This window comes from Rhinolophus sinicus, linkage group LG10, assembly GCF_036562045.2.
Source record: "Rhinolophus sinicus isolate RSC01 linkage group LG10, ASM3656204v1, whole genome shotgun sequence".
NCBI lineage: Eukaryota > Metazoa > Chordata > Mammalia > Chiroptera > Rhinolophidae > Rhinolophus > Rhinolophus sinicus.
Genome location: NC_133759.1, coordinates 4,588,832 through 4,603,753, shown reverse-complemented (window position 1 = coordinate 4,603,753; position 14,922 = coordinate 4,588,832).

Sequence of the window (14,922 nt, the reverse complement as noted above, 5' to 3'; positions counted from 1 at the left end):
ATGTTTTAAAAAGCAGGACCTTAATTCATCGTCTACAGATTGTCTGTTTCAAACTATTTGGTCTATCTAACAACTGGTGAGAAATTACCAGAACCTTTCAAAGAAAATTCTTGAATTCATTTACACAGACTGCAATGTTTAAATTGCATGAACATATCATCACTTTTATTTTAGTCACAGTTTTCTTCTCTTGTTTTGATCTGCCATTTGACTTTTTGCCTTGCCAACCCAGATTCAACTGTCTTCAAAGCTGTCTGTAGCTATCATTTAAAAAATCAGCTCTCTTTTCTTTGGATAATTCTGCAACCTGGCGAATTAGGACAACATTGTCTAGTTGTGTGTTTGACTCACGAGAAATCTTCAGAAAAGGAAACCATTTTCTTGTGGCTGATTAGGTTTCGTAGGAAGGTTCCCACTAACATATGTTCTTTGGAGAATAGCAGTAATTCTGTCTGTTTTTCTTTCCCAGTCTTTGTAATATAGAAGGTGGAGTATGTACAGGGGCTACAAATGACTCAAATTCTATATATCTTCAAAATGCATCTCATATTCAGAATATTTCTGTTATTTTTGTTGAACAATACAGTTTAGGAAAAGAAACTACAAATCTATAAAACTGATATTTGTCGGTAAGTTTTCTATGGAGTCTAATTCTTTTCTTACCCATCTGTTGCCACAAGCTTACAAATGAGAAATAGCAATTACTGTGAAAGCAGAATAAGCAAAGAGTGATCGTCTCCAGTGCTGGAAAGGGTTATGCTGCTTTGTACTCGTCTTCATCTGAGGATGTTAAACATCAGTGGAGATCTCCATGCCTCTGGGAGGTGGAGAAGCATATGTAATTTTCTAGGTAAGGATACTGATGCACTTGACAGGTTAATTAAGTCCTGGGGTCACCTCATTATGCCCCAAAGTAAGATTTTAAAGTTCAAAATTGAGGACCAGAAGTACGATTTGCTACCAATCCACAGCAATAGCGAGTCCCAGATTTTGACACCAAGGTTGTTTATTTGACATAAGGATTTACAGGTTGACTGACTAAGATTTTTCTCTATCTTTCCAGTCTTTCCTCCACTTAATCAAATACAATGTAGGCTCAAAAACAAGTTTTGAGCTGTCTTGCTTTCCCAAAACTTTCATCTGTAAAACGGGGATTACAATACTAATACCCCACAGAGTTGTTTGGAGGAGGAAATGGGACATGTAAAGGCCTTACTACAGACACTGGCACTTAGTAGGTGTTCAATAAATGTTACCTACTATTATCAGCTCATAAAGGAAAAAAATGGAGAACTTCAAAACCCCTGACTTGGGTCAGGTTGAGAGAAAGCTTGTGTTTACTGTGAAAAAAAACCACACGTTTCTATTGTTTCTTCCAAAACATTGCAAGGGATAAAATAGTCTTCTATAGATGCACAACGCTTGGAGCCCGAAATCCCATCATGCATTATTATCTATTATCTATTCTCATTATTTACTATCATTTATAGATCTATCATTTATCATTATCTATTTCTATCTGTTATATATTATCTGTTATTCTATTATGCAAGAATACATTTTTATCCTGTAAGTGTCCTACTTACCCATGGCCAATGGATAAGCGTCCAAGACAGTATCAGAGGCAGAACAAAGAAGAAACAGTGACATAAAGCTACCATGTACATGAAATTGCCAATAGTTAGGATTTTTGTCCTAAATAAGTGGCAATGTCATATGATTCCACCTGATCGATTCTGAACCCAGACACATCTAGCCTAAGAATTAAAAGCCAAAGCAGACAATATGTTTTCTACCATTTCTTCTCACCTACTTCCAAAACATATGAAACAAACATATAGCAAAAAATACACACTAGGATAGGAAATAGTAATTCATCAGGGTTGTTCAAAGCTTAGAAAATACAGTTAATTCAGCACAATTTCAATTTGTTGCATTTTCCATTTTTCAAAAGCCAATTTAGATATGGGAAATGGCATTTTCTAAATATAAAATACAAGTAAACATCAAATGATATTTAAAAAAACATTGTGGCTATTTCTAGCATGAATGCCCACTGTAGAGACAAAGGTATGTTAAAAGTTTACCATAGATCAGTTTTACTTTCACAGGACAAGGTTATTTTTAATAAAATTCCCTACTATCTTAGACTATTCTTACGTGTTAAATAGCCCGAATTTTGAAGAGTATTTTTAAAAGAAAAATTTATACCTTTCTTCTTGCTGTTTTCTGTTTCCTTAATTGGTCACCTAGCTAACAGAACTTTCTATTTGAAACATTATGGCTTCTTTGCCAAAAGGGAGAAGTCAACATGGTATAATTAATGCTGTCTCAAGGCTGGGGTTATTACACCCTGTCGATCTTTCTTTCGGCTAGGCAGAGCAGCCACTCATTATGCTGTATATGCCTTCTCCCAAGACAGACGAACCTTCAGCATACTAATAAAACCGTGACGTGCCCTTCCACACACAATTAAATTTCACCGAAGTTCAGAGGTGTTCAGATAGGACATCTTTAAGACGATTTCATCTGCAAAAGTTTCACAAATCACACACTGGCAAATTATCAGCAATACCAGTCAGTCAACGCTATTCTCAGCTGGCTCTCCTCAGGAGAACCGGCTGAAATATTAACGTGAGGTTTTCTGAAAGGCTCCCTATGGCATCTTTGCTGCAAAGACATTAAACCAAACAGCTGCTGATACGGGCACTGGCTGTTTGAACTCTAACTCAGATATGTGAATAGGGGAAGGCTACAATGTCTGACAAACATGACGCAGGAAGTGACTAAACATTTAATCTGCTTATTACTTTGCAATATTCCTGGGGCCAGAGAGGTGGTGAGCATGGTTTTGTGTGGGCACCAAACGTTGACCTAGGCCAGTGAGACCTAAAAGAGTCCATTTCTTTGTCCTTCCTCCTTGAGTTTCAGGCATTCTAAATATTAACTGGTCCAAGATCCTGCTCCAGAGCAATCATTGACTGAACAAATGAAAGATGTTGCAACACCTTAAAACAACAATCCTATCAGTGTTGCGAGCTAGTTTTATGATCCCACTTCCTAAAAGAGCCATGTGGGCCCCAATCACTGGGGCAGAATCTTTGTAAAGGTGATGGAATTTGGCCCTTGAATGACGCAAAACGATGCCCACAGGGAGTTTGCAAGTTCACGCTTTCACACACACATCCATGCTGGGTTTCACCCACATTTTTAACTGTTTGGACTTTTCAAATACAATAAAGACAGATACTATAGAAGGTAATTCTCTTACAAAGTACAAAAAGTGAAGAGTATAAAACGTCCTGGGGCTATGTGCCACAGTGGGCCTTCCGCAGCATTAGGGATGGAAGAAAGCCTTCTCCATTACAAATGCTGCTGTTTTGAACCAGGACACTAGTCATCAATTATGCTAACATTTCTGCAAATACAAGGTAAGTAATTGCCAACATAATTCAAGACCACTGACGACAATTCGAGAGATAGTTACTAAGCCAGGGAACCAGGCAAACTAGGGCCTGAGGGTCAAATCGAGCCCCCAGCCAACCTGGGAGTTAAGGATGGTTTTTATACTTTTAAAAGGTTGAAACAAAAAAAGCAAAGAAGAATCTGCAATGACTGTTTGTGGCTGGCAAAGCCGAAAATATTTACTAAACCGCCCTTTGTGGAACAAGTTTGCCCAACCCCATAGTAAGTGGTTCCCCACTCTGAGGAGAGCTGTGTTTTCCATCTCAGACCATGTAAAGATGAGTAAAGCCTACCCTGCAGTAAATAGTTGATAATCTACTCAGAAGGGGCATAAGGCTAGTCAGCTAGATCATAAAAGAAGATGGCGTCAGATAAGGGCTTCAAAGGAAGAGAGCCAGAGTGGTGGGGAAGAAGGGAGTGGCTTATTAGAGAGGTGATTCTTCAGATGAACCTTGAAGATAAGAGAGATTTTGAAGGATAGAGGTGGGTGGAGTGAAGAGGGGTTTGGAGAGAATGCAGGGGTGTGTTCTGGAACCAGTGGGTGATTCACTTTCAGAAGCACTTGGGTGGCTGCAGGGTGGCCTACCAGGTGGGGAAGTGAGGTGAAGGTGGCACAATAGAGGCCATGACAGGGAGTTTGTACAAAGGGACAGATTCATTCTCTGAGAAGCTAAAAGGACAACAACTCATGCTGTCACTTTGGTGCCTGAGGTAACCGTCCTCTCATAGGGTTACAGGGAAGTGTTTTATTATAATCAGTGAAAAATTAAGGAAATGGTTGCTCTTAGGCTGAGCATCTAGTAAATGAATGGCTTTTGGCTGAAAGCCAATGAACATTAATATATGCATTTAATTACCCAAGTCACCTTTAACAAATAAAGCAATGTAGCATTCCAATCCACTCATCAGAACTCTTCCAAGTCCTATTTTTAAGGCAGTTCAAAGAGAGGCGAGGCCACCGAGCTTCGCGACTCTGCCAGGAACAGCGAGTTCTGTCCCTGAGTTTGCCCCTGACTCAAGGCACGACCTTCGGCAAAGCACTCAACCCACTATCTCAGTTTCCTTGGCAATAAAATGGGGATAACAGACGTTCGCCACCTCACAGGAGTCTGCCGAAGAGTAATAAAAAGCTTCCAAGGTAAGTGCTCCTGGAAAGTGGGGTGGGGTGGGGGTGGAGGAGTTCTCTTTCAAGAGTTTAGGGGGAAAATGAGATTTTCAAAATTAAAATAGGACGCTATTCACAGCTTCTGAGAGCCAAGAGCTTTGCAAAACAGAAATGATGATGGATGGATGATACAGAGCCTACAGACTGCTAACGGTACCTATAATCTACCAGTAGAATTCTGTGGCAGTATTCTCTAAATTAACATTAGGACACATGTGATTTTGGTTCAATGGTGGGAGAGACTATGGAGAATCAGACAGCACTGGCCTGGACAACGTGGCCAACAATGGCTGCCTGTAGCTGCACTTCCAAAGCTTGGACTGTCCTGCCCCCTTCTCCTGTGTATTGTCCCATCATGAAGGTGCAGAGGGGAAAAGCCCTTTGTCCACTTTCCTTTCTCCTAAGACTTCCATATTCTGTCCCAGAGAGACTGTGCGGGGTCGACACAGAGCTGCCTGGGAGCTAGCAGTCTGTCACGGGCCCTTGGAGGCTGACAGAGATACTAAAGTTTCTAAAGAAAGTGGAAGAACCAACCCTGACACGAGCTCATACACCCCTGGAGCAGGCCCGGGGACAGCAGACACGATCTGCTCTGCTCTGGAAAGTTTAGCTGGTGAAGTATTAGGATCCTACCAAGAACACGTGCCGTTTTTGTTGTTTTTTTATCGTTGTCTCTCTTTCTCTCCCTCTTCTTCCTCCCCTCTCCCTCTCTTCCTTTTCCTCAATCTCTTTCTCTCTGTCTCGCTTCCTTTGTTTCTTAAAGACATCTTTACCTTGTCGTTGGCCAAACAGGAGAGACAGGCCAAAGGAGTTCAATTTGCAATGTGCTCTCTTGTTGGAAGGCCAGCAGCTGGAAACCACAAAGCCCTGCATTTGCCCCTGGCACTTTGGGGCTACCGATGACTCATCTTGGTAATTATCAGAGAGAATCTTCTCTGCTGGTTTGATAACACCTGATGGGTGGAAAAAGAACTGCAATCAGAGGTGCAGGCTGAATAATTGGTCTCCTTACTGCCCTTGTAGACTCTTTCTTGGTTTTCTTAATTTTCCTGGTATGTCTAAGCCGGTGCTCTCCACGCAATCCTTGGGTGCTGCTTGGAGAAAACACATAGATAAACCGTGTTCAGGTCCTTTGGGAACGCTGCTCGAGCGAGGAAGGGAAAGGCAGGAGTACCAGGCAGAGGTGGCTGAAATACGAGAAAGTACCCTCTAATGAAATCTGGATTTTTCTGTGGCTTGTCTTTCTAACAGGTTTGCTAAGTGGGGCAGTCACTGGAATTTGATGGCAGCAATGTGGCCGTTTGTATGTTTGGGGGAGTTCTCTGTCTCTGGAGGCTCCCTGCCACCCCATCTATTTATCACCTATTTATCTCTGTCTATCTATCTATCTATCTATCTATCTATCTATCTATCTATCTATCCATCCATCCATCCATCCATCCATCCATCCATCCATCCATCCATCCACCTATCTATCTACCATTTATCTATCTATATCACTTTTCATCGCTTTTTTCCTCAGAGTAAGGAACATGTCCCAGAAAATGCACCTCAGTGACTTAGCAACGTGCCCAGGCCATCCCCACGTTCCAAGGGAAACACTGATTTGAAGTCAGCTACTTAAACAATTAACTTCCAAGCAGGCAGCTCGAAACTTCCTTAAAGTAATGGTATATGTTCTGGAGAGGAAGTCAGCTTAGTGGTGATTTAACTTTTCAGTTAATTAGTTATTCATCTGGTTGTATGTGGTCTTTCAAGCCTGATACTCTGCGAACTTAATCTTGATGTTAAAATAAAATGGGAAAAAGACCAATTTTTGTTCAGTGAAACTGTGTGCTTTCTGACATTGAGTTACTTGTAGATCTATAGTAAAAATCATGGGTGACCCACAATGCTAGTCTAATAGTGTATATAAGTTATGGGTGTATCTATATGTATGTTTTATATACATTCACCAAAATTATATTATTTGCATTCATAATAGTCAAAAATTGAAAACAACTCAAGTGTTCATCAACTGTAGAATGGATAAATTGTGACTTACTCATATGATGGAATATTACATAGCAAGAAGAAAGAATGAACCACTGCTACACACAACATAGATGAATTTCAGAAACGAAACACTGAGTAAAAAGCCAGAGATAAAAGGACACATGTGTATGAGTCCATTTATAGGAAGTTCATAAGCAGTCAAAATCAGTCTATGGAGATCTATTCTGATAGAAATCTGAACGGGACGTCTTTGAGGCAGGGGATCTAGTGACTAATGAGACAAGGGGACTTCTGGTTTGGTGACACTTATGTGAGTACATTGACTTTGTGAAAATTCATTGAGCTGTACAATAACCATTTGTAAACTGTTACATATGCATGTATACTTCAGAAAGGTTCACTTAAGAATATGCATAGTCATTCTTATCAGTTTGGGTTTAGTGGCATTTCACTTTTCATCAGAATAAAAGAGATCAAAATTACACGAATGCGTTTAAGCTGCAAATAACAGGAGACCCAATGCCAATGGTTTAAACCAGGGGTTGGCAGACTTTTCTTACATAGTGACAAATAGTAAAAATTGCAGGTTTTAGGGGCCACGTGGCTTCTTGTCACGACTTCTCAACTCTGTGTTGTAGCCTGAAAGCAGCCAGACAGTTGTGAACAAAGGAGCACGGCTGTGTCCTGGTAAAACTTCAGTGAACTCAGAGGCGGTCTCAGAATCCTGCCGACCACCAGCTTTCACCTGAAAAATTCAATCAGGTGACATTACCGCAGAAAATCACACAGTTGGAAGAAACGGGCTTTGTTTGGCATTCTTCTGGCTTGGAGGATTTATCTTTAAAACCCAACTCCGTAAAAACCCAGACAACATGGTAGTCTGGAAAATCTTTAGTTATTCGCTGTGACAGGATTGCCAAATATTATGCCATATAAAATACTGTTCACATAAAAGCGATCAGAGTGGCAAAGGCTTTTATTTATTTTAAATTTTATTTATCTCTGGACAAAGTAATATACTCATAGGGTTCACATTTCCAAAGCTAAAGCGCTGTGCAGTGAAAAATCTCTTTTCTAGTTGTCTCTTTTCTGGAGATAACTGATGGCTGCAGTTCCGTGTTTATCTTTGACTTTGCAACAGATCACGGAAATCATTTCACATCAGTATGTATGTAGAGCGCATCTTCATTTTTGTTAACAGCTGTGTAATATTCCATCGTCTAGATGTAGCACAATTTATTTAACAAATGTCCTATTGATGAGCATTTAGATTGTTTCTAATCTTTTGCTATTACAGAAAATGATGTAGTCAATAAATTAGTACCCATATTATTTCACATATGCTCAAGCACATATGCAGGATAAAGCGTTGTAAGTGAAATCGATACATCAAAAGATATGTTCTTGTGTAACTTTGATTATCTGTTGCCAAATTGCCCAGGATGGTGCTGTGCCAATATAAACTCTCCGCAGTAGAATTGGAGTGCTTGTTTGACCATGCTCTGTCCATGGAATTTTACTTGATCTTTCCCGATCTGATAGGTGAAAATGGTATCTTATGAGTGAACTGGAGCTTGTTTCCACTTATTTCTTTTTCTGAAAAATAGTTTGCTGTTTGTTTTTCAACTGTGCCAATGTTCTTGTTGTTGTTTCACCATACAGAAATGTTCGATTTTATGTATGTCAATCTTTTCTGGATTCTGGCTTTTATTCTATACTTCCAAGGGCCTACATACTCCAAGATTACATAAAAATGATCTAACAATTATTCTGGGATGCTCATGATGTGCATTGAAAATCATTTCTTTCTCTAATTAAAAAAATGTTAATCCATCTGGAATTTATCATGGTGAAAGGTGTAAGGTTTGGATCCATCTTTGATTCTCTCCCTGCCCCATGAGGTGTTGTTCGAACACCATATATTGAATAGGCCATGTTTCTCCACTGATAAGAGACGCCATTTTATCTTATATCAAATTTCTTTTTGTGTTTGAGTCCATTTCTGTTCCATTGAGCTGTCTATTCATGTACTGTCCTCTTAATTACTGTAGCTTTACATTTTAGTATCTCATACAGTTAAACAACCCTTGTTTTTCTTTGTGAAGATTTTTCTGTGTGCTTTTGCTTTTTAATTTTTCCATATTAATGTTATAATCAGCTTATATCATTTTATAAAACAGTTTTTTTTCAATTGAGATTTTAAAAAATTTATAATTTAGGGAGAGTTGACATTCTTATAAAGTCTTTTAATCTAAAAACATGGATATCCTTCTATTTATTCAAGTCTGCTTTTGGACCCTCAGTAGCTCGAAAAGTCTTCTTCACATAGCTCTTCACTTCTTAAGTTTATTCCTAGGAATTTAATCTTTTTGTTGCTAATACAAATGGAGTCCTTTCTTTCATTACGTTTTCTAACATTGTTGTCTCAAGGACTTTTAGGAACCAAAGGAAAAAAAAAATTATTCTTATCTTAGTAAGTGGAATTTTCTAAACCACAGTAAGCAACCTTAGCACTTGTAATGTAATTGTTGAAAATAGTTCAAAAGAAAAAAATTCTCCAATTCATGCAAGTAAAAGGATATTATGAATAAATTAAAATACCTTTTCACGATTGTTTCTTAATGAACGTTTTAATCTTAAAATAGAATCCACATAATTTTCTTGTTCTCCCAAACCACTCACTCACTGTTCATCTCCTCCTAGTAGGGTGCACATATTGTTGTGACGCAGTGCTTCTCAGGGGCGCTGCTAATTGCTTGTCTCTCCCCAGGGAAGGCTGGCAGCTCAACCTTTGGTTCTGATTCTTTGTCACCTGGAACCGAAGAGCTAAACATGGCTGGGAACTAGAGCTGGCAGTTCCAGCAGAGGAGATGGCCTTTGCCCCCCCCCCCGCCCCCCCCAAGCTAGTTCCACTCCTCACAGCCTGGGAAAGCGATATGTATCCAGGAAGTCACAGCTCTACCAGAAGTAGATTGTCCTAGGTCATGTCCAAGGTCAGATGGAAAGAAGAAAGAGGGAAGTTCTTTTGGCAGACTTCCAGATTTGTAACCTGGGAGGATGCAGGAGGGAGCAGTAAGTTGTTGTGGGAGGGGGTGTGGAGCCTTCTGGTGCTTCGGGCTTCGGTGAGTGGCCGCTTTAGAGTCTTGGGTCTCCTTAGCAGTGAGTTGGTTGGCTCTCTGACTTTGAAAGAACCCCTGGTTGGGTTGGGCTAGGAAAGGAAAGGGTGGGGTGCCTTCTCACCTCTCCTTTCAGGCAGGGAAGGGACTGCTCCCCTTCCTGACACCCGAACAACCTTCCTACAGGCAAAACCCCTACTGGTCACATTGCTGGGGTCAACTGGCGGCCTCTGCATTTCCTGAAAGGCATCAAAAGGCCTTTTGCTGATAACACCAGGAAGGAGGAGGCCGGCTGCTGTGTTTGCTGGGCTGCCCTGTCTCTGTCCTTTACGCGGACCCCTTTATTTTAATCCTCAGCACAGCCCTATACGTTCTGTAGTACTGTTATTTCCAAGTCATAGGCGAGGAAAGTCAGGTTCAGGAAAAACATGGCGAGACAGAGCCCGGATTGGAAGTCAAGTGTCTGCCTTGATGATCATGCATTTTGTCACCACACTTGGCTTTTATGAAACTTAACGGCAAACCGCAATACTTTGAAATAAGGGTGGGCAAAGTGGTTAAAGTTGCTTCTCCATACTAACTACTTCTCCCTATAATTGTACATATTAACAAATTCATTCTCAAAATGTGGGATTTGCTTCTAGTGCCAGGGCTCGTGGCCACGAGGGATGTGGTAAAGTCCCCTCACAGGCACATGATATGATCTCCTTTAAGTGACAGGTGTGCTGACACAGACACCGAAGTATAAATAACAGATGGCCTGGCGCACTCGCCGTTGTGCTCTGAAGACTGTCCTGCTTGTGCCCGTCCCCCCATATTCACAGTGTGTGTCATCCTTCCTGAGATGTCAGATGTGTGTGTGCATGTGTGCGCCTGTGTTTATGAAGCATATGATTTCCTTGTGGGTGTGAATTCCGTCCTCTCTGTGATTCCTGTGCCCCAACCAGATTGCTAGGCAACACCAAGCAACACACACCCCACACTCTCCTAATTCTGTTTGCTGTTTCACAAGTGGACCTCTGCTTTTCTATGCAAGCAGATAACACCAGTGGGTTTAGGATTTGGGCTTTTTAAGTGACCAGATGTCCACTCAGATCAAAGCCAAATGACCATACCTGTCGGAAACAGGTGGAAAAGTGGGAGAGCTGGCATGAGCCGTGTACTCGTATTTGTTTTAAGACTTTGACTGATAATGCATTAGTGAACTCTAATGTGATGCTCGCCATCCTGACCTGGCAGGTGACATCAAGGAGAGAGAGGACGCCGGCTTCCTTCCAGAGTCCTCGTAGGCGGTGGAGGGGAATTGTAGATGGAACACCCATGATGTTGTTGCACATGTACAATTTGCCAGATGCGAAATCGGGTGCACACCTCCTCTGTCAACATAGAAACCAAGCCTTGTAGGTCGGAGTTTAGCAGTGTACAGCGAATGGGCCCCGTGGTCCAGACTAAAGCCACGTGCAGTCCTCCGGCCCTCTGTTTCTAGGGAGAGGTCGCAGAGAAGCCTCTGTAGGCAAGGAGAATGCCAGCATTGGGCCTCCAGTGGACAAACGCACCGCACTTCATCAGTACAAAAAAGATCCCTCGATTCCCCCCATCCATTCAAGCCAAACCTCAGAGAATCACAGGACGAGGACTTCCAAGTCCTCATGGGCTGATCCACATTATTTAAGCAGCAGCCAGGCCCAAGCAGGAATGTCCTGTGATGAATTGACTCTCGCCTGAGAGCAAATATCTCACAATTCCACAGCTGCAGGCTTAGGGAAAAGAAGTACAACATTTTTGCCAGGTGGGAGATGAAAATGAAATGGAAATGGGGCCACTGGTCAGAACTACACTTGCAGGAAAATAGGATTGTATTAGTTACCTGAGGTTGTGTAACAAGTTCTCCCAAAACTTAGCAGTTTAAGAGAATAATAAACATTTGTTCCTTCACATAGTTTCAATGGCTCAGGAATTGAGGAGTGGTTTAGCTTGTTGGTTCTGTCTCATCATCTGTTATGAGTTTGCTGTTAAGGTGACAGTCAAGGCTTCGGTCATCTGAAGATTTGACTGGGGCTGAAAAACCCACTTTTAAGATGGTTTATTCACATAACTGGCAAGTCAGTGCTGGATGTTTGCAAGAGGATTTAATCACTCACCTTGTGGCTTCCTAAATGTCCCCCCAACGTGGCAGCTGCTTCTCCAGAGTGGACAGTCCTAAGAGAGCAGGACAGAAACCACAGTGCCTGTTATGTCCAGCATGGGGACTCCTACTCCGTCATTTCCACCATATTCTGTTGTTTGTACGGGTCATTCCTATTCAGTGTGGGAGGGGACGACATAAGCGTGTGAATCCTGGGGGGTGGGAATCACAGGGGTATCTAGGAAGCTGGCTGCCATAATGACGGAGACATTTCTGTGCATATAAGGTAGAGAAGAAATTCACATATCGATTGCACAAGATCAGTGATTTCAATGCAAGCTGTAAGCCAGTGCCTGCGTCAGTCACCTGAGTGACTTCAAACCGCACTGGTTTCCAGAACCCCCTCCCCGGCCATCCCGGTTAAATCTGATGCCCAGGTTTGGGGACTTCTGGATTCCATGATCTTGAGGGTCAAGTCCAACCTTAGTCCTGTTCCCCAAACTTTCCAGATCATAGGTGTTACACAGGGAATTAGTTAAAAACACATATTTAAGCCCCCACCTCCAGCTTCATGAATCAGAACTTCCAGGGAGGGGCCTAAAAATACGTATTTCTGCTTAAAAATTTTTGACAAAAATTCGTTCATTGAATAATTATTTACAAAGGCCTACTAGGTCATCCATTCGACATAATTGGAAACTCCAAAAGCTATAAAAAAATGTTACTGAAAAGTCTCTTTCCCAACCTCGTCCTTCCAACACCCAATTCACTTTCCTGCAAGAGGTTACTGGGTTTTTCCTGTGTAATATTTATCCGAGAATATATAAAACATACAAAGTAAATATATTTAGAAATAATTTTAAGGCAAATAAAAAATCAGAAGAGTACACAGAGAAAAGCAAGTGCATTCTTGGTCCTTATCACCAGTTCTCTTCCAACACTTTTGCCAATTTCTTGTGTGTCTCTTTCAGAGCTAGGACTCATTTTAACATCAACTCATTTAACAAGCAACTCAGGTCATTCTTATCCTCTGGGGTGTTTGAGACACCCCATAAGAAGTTGAAACACCTAGAAAACTTCACTTGGTTACGCATGAGTTGAATGAAATGTGTTTATTCAATTCTATCTTGGATCTGCTACTTCGGTTCGTTCATTGAATCATTATTTACAAAGGCCTACTATGTGCCAAGCTCGGTCAGTGGAGAACAATGGACCCAGCTCATGGGACTCAGCTTGTTAGAGGAAACAGGCCCCTTTCAGCTCACCTGCTGTGAGAAAGGTACACATAGGATGACAGTGCAGCTCAGTGTCACTGGGGTGAGTGGAGGCTTCTGGGAGGAAGTGATTTCCACATTGATGAGGAGGATGAGGCAGCCTTAAGAGGGCAAATGCAGAAGGCAAGGTTTCTTGGCAGAGGGAAGAGGGAAAACGCCAAGGTCCCACGTTTCCATCCAGCACACAGCTCTCAGGCAACTGAAAAGGAAAGCGCTTTGGTGTTTGTATGCAGGAGAAGGTCAAGATGAAATGAGGAGGTAAAACGAGGTCAAAATAAAATGGGAAAAAATATGATGGCTCTGAAAGTGAGGTGTTACGTTTGGGAATGATGTAATCAGGGTAAAAGTGGATTTTGACGTTAAAAAATGTATTGGAAGGGGGTAAGAGTGGGGGTAGGGAGAGAATTTTGGAGGTTGTTGTTGAAATCCAGGACAGAGGCAGGAATGGCCTGAATTAGATGGACATTAGAGGGATTGAAAAAACTGGAAATATTTTGAAGTTAGTTAAAAGGCAGATGCTTAGGACTTGGTGGAAAAGGGGTGTAACTGGGGTACCCCCAAATTTCCAGCATGGGCAATCAGGTGATTTTCACTTCGATGGGGAACACAGGTGGGAAAACACTTTGGGAAAAGGCATTTGGGAGAGTGAAGGATGGGTTTGACATTTTGAGCTGCAGGAACAGAGAGCAAAGAGCTCAATAAAGCTAGAGTCCGACGGAGAAATACGGGAGAGTTGGTGGTGGCCCATGGCTGCCCAGGCAGCTCCAGATTTCTCCCTAAAGCTTCCTTAGTTCGCTTCTCTGCCTGCACCCCTGATTTTTCCTGCCCTGCACCCTCCCGCCCTTTCTATAGCAGGCTGGTACTAACAGTCCTTTGAACTCCGTGGAGTGGAAGGGCTGGGTGGATGGGCCCGTATTGTAAGCTGCTGTTTACAAAGTTCAGTAGCTGGCCAGCAGAACTGAGTAGCAGAACAGTGTAGGAAACGGACCTCCATCTTTTTAGTTTTTTACTTATTCTGGGTACCTCTTTAGTATCGCTCTGGCAACCAGTTGCACTGTGGTTATGTTTGGAAACACTAAGCCTGCAGCCATAGATTTTTTCTGCCTTTTGGAATTATTAACTCCATTTGCTGGAGTTAATAGGGCTTAAGCAAATTAGATATTTGGAAATATTCACCTTGGTCTTGTGCTGTGAACAACCAGCCAGAGGCATTTTGAATTGTGAGGGTGACTTTGAAAATGAGATCTTTGCTATTGTGCAAAGAAATCTGAAGAATTTTACCCATTTTCTTCTCTTCCTAAATGGCTCATTGTATGCTATCTGTACGGTTTGGGCCTAGGACAGATTTCTCTCTGAACTTCACAGCATGGATGGAAGAGAGTAATTTGGCCTTTCATTTTTCCTGCAGTTGGTGCCAGTCCATTTATATGGTACATTCACAGGAGAGCTGACAAGTGTTGAGAGGTTTTTTTATTTGATATGCATTTTTTTAAAGTAGAGAAAATCCGTAAAAATAGGTACTTGTTAGCTAGTTTTCCTAGTTAGTCTTAAGATCATAACCAATTCCGTTTATTAATGAGTTCCACCTCTAATAGACCAGCTATGTTAAATTGTCTGGGCTGTATTTGATATTCATGATGAAACCATATACTCTGTGGATAGTTTTTAATGACATAAATGCAAAAATCACATTATTTTTCTGTGTAACTTGTAAAAGCCATTCCTTCTAAAATGGGGCTGCTTATGCTAATTTGTTATAGTTAGTGAGTTGCAGGCAGCCCT